This window comes from Octopus bimaculoides, chromosome 11 (assembly GCF_001194135.2).
Source record: "Octopus bimaculoides isolate UCB-OBI-ISO-001 chromosome 11, ASM119413v2, whole genome shotgun sequence".
In the NCBI taxonomy this organism is placed as follows: domain Eukaryota; kingdom Metazoa; phylum Mollusca; class Cephalopoda; order Octopoda; family Octopodidae; genus Octopus; species Octopus bimaculoides.
The window spans coordinates 8,111,981-8,114,068 of NC_068991.1; the positions used below are offsets into that span (position 1 = coordinate 8,111,981).

The following is a 2,088-nucleotide window of genomic DNA, read 5'->3' on the forward strand; positions in this document are numbered from 1 at the left end:
ATATATATATATATACAGAGAGAGACAGACAGACAGACAGACAGACAAAGGGAGGACAAGATGTGTGTGTGTCAGTATAGATAATAAATATTTCAGACCTGGTTCGGTCATGAGATGTGGATGGATGCTGACAGCTCCATAAAGAAGTGCTAATCTCTCAAAGTGGATGGTACTCGGGGGAAGAGGGGAAACCAAGGAAGACGTGGGACAAAGTCTTGGAGGACAACCTCAGGACGATGAGCCTTTCGGGTGAGATGACAAAGGACCAAGATACCCAGTGCCTTGCTGTATTCAAGAAGACCTGTCCTCCACAGCAGAAGTGTAAAGACTGCATCCACTGGAAAAGAGGATCAGCCAACAAGGATCTTGTGCCAATGCCATGTTAAAAGCATCCAGCACACTCTGTAAAGTGGTTGGCATTAGGAAAGGCACCCAACCTTAGAACCTAAATCAAATCAGACTGGAATATGGCGCAGATCCACAGCTTGCCAGCCCTGGTTAAACCACCAAAACCATGCCAGCATGAGAAACAGATATTAGGACTTATCTTTACATATATATATATATATTATATATATATATATATATTGTTGTACTTGGGGATGGTCATATTGCCAGTTTAGCCAATAAAAACACACGCACTGTGTATTTGGTGTTAATTTGCTTCAGCTTTATATTACATTAATCTTAATCTTATTTCGGCCAGAGTTCTTTCGTCACACTTCTGTGACCTCATCGGTGGTCCTTTGTTTCCTTCTTTCTTATGTGTGTCTCACCTTGCTAACTATCAGCCATATATATATATATATATATATATATATATATATATATATAGGTGCAGGAATGGTTGTGTGGTAAGTAGCTTGCTTACCGACCACATGGTTCTGGGTTCAACCCCACTGTGTGGCATCTTGGGCAAGTGTCTTCTGCTATAGCTGACCAAAGCCTTGTGAGTGGATTTGTTAGACAGAGACTGAAAGAAGCTCATCGTGTATATATATATATATGTGTGTGTTTGTGTTTGTCCCCCCACCACCAACATTGCTTGACAACTGATGCTGGTGTGTTTACATCCCTGTAACTTAGCGGTTCGGCAAAAGCCACTGATAGAATAAGTACTAGGCTTACTAAGAGTAAAGTCCTGGGGTCGATTCGTTCGACTAAAGGCGGTGCTCCAACATGGCCGCAGTCAAAATGACCGAAACAAATAGAAGGGTAAAAGAGTGTATATAGAGAGAAGATCCCTCGTTTGTGGGATCAATTAACATTAGCACATGTTGTTGAATGAAATCACTTTGTGATCCATGTTAGTATGTCAGAGCGTCTGTAAATCCTATCTCATAACTTTTAAAACTCTACAATATCAATCGGCATAGTCCTTCCGTAGATGAGATAAGGATCTCATTAAACATTCTAATGCAGATCAATAACCTAGTTTCAATAAAAAAAAAGTGAAAAAAAAAAAAAGCAGGAAAAAAAAGAAAGAAAAATAACCAACTGTAAATATGTCATTGTTTTAATCAATACACAGGAAATTCTCATTAAGCTCCATTAACCTGCAGTTTGTTTCAGGCATGCTTCTTGTTATTGTGTATCTTACGCTGGTTAAATGTACAGCTATGTTGAATTTGTAGAAGATTAACTGTCGCTCCAATACATCTCTAAACATCTCGGTTATTATTTTGAAACCACCTCCGCTTTTCCATCTCCTCGTGTTTGTGTATAATTGATAAATTCTATTTGTTCTGCAAGATTCTTGATGTGAAGTTGTGTGTTAAAACAGATATTGTTATACATGGGGATGGTCATTTTCCTTTCTTTTCTTTTCGTTTGTGGCAATGAATGCATACAGTGAAAATCAAATAGTTTTATTGGCAAAAAAAAAAAAAAAAAAAAGGAAAATTAGAAAATTGTCATAGATACAGGTGTGGCTGTGTGATAAGAAGCTTGCTTCTCAACCACATGATTCCAAGTTCAGTCCCGCTGCATGGCTTCTTGGGCAAGTGTCTTCTACTATAGCCTTGGGCTGGCCAAAGCCTTGTGAATGGATTTGGGAGACAGAAACTGAAAGAAACCTGTTATTTATAT

General features: G+C 38.6%; 1 protein-coding gene across 7 annotated transcripts in view; it reads left to right on the forward strand.

The window, feature by feature from the left end:
- The window catches only part of LOC106880892 (enolase-phosphatase E1), a 210,473-nt gene that overhangs the window by 106,791 nt on the left and 101,594 nt on the right, over positions 1–2,088 (forward strand). The gene's annotated exons all lie outside the window — the stretch shown is intronic.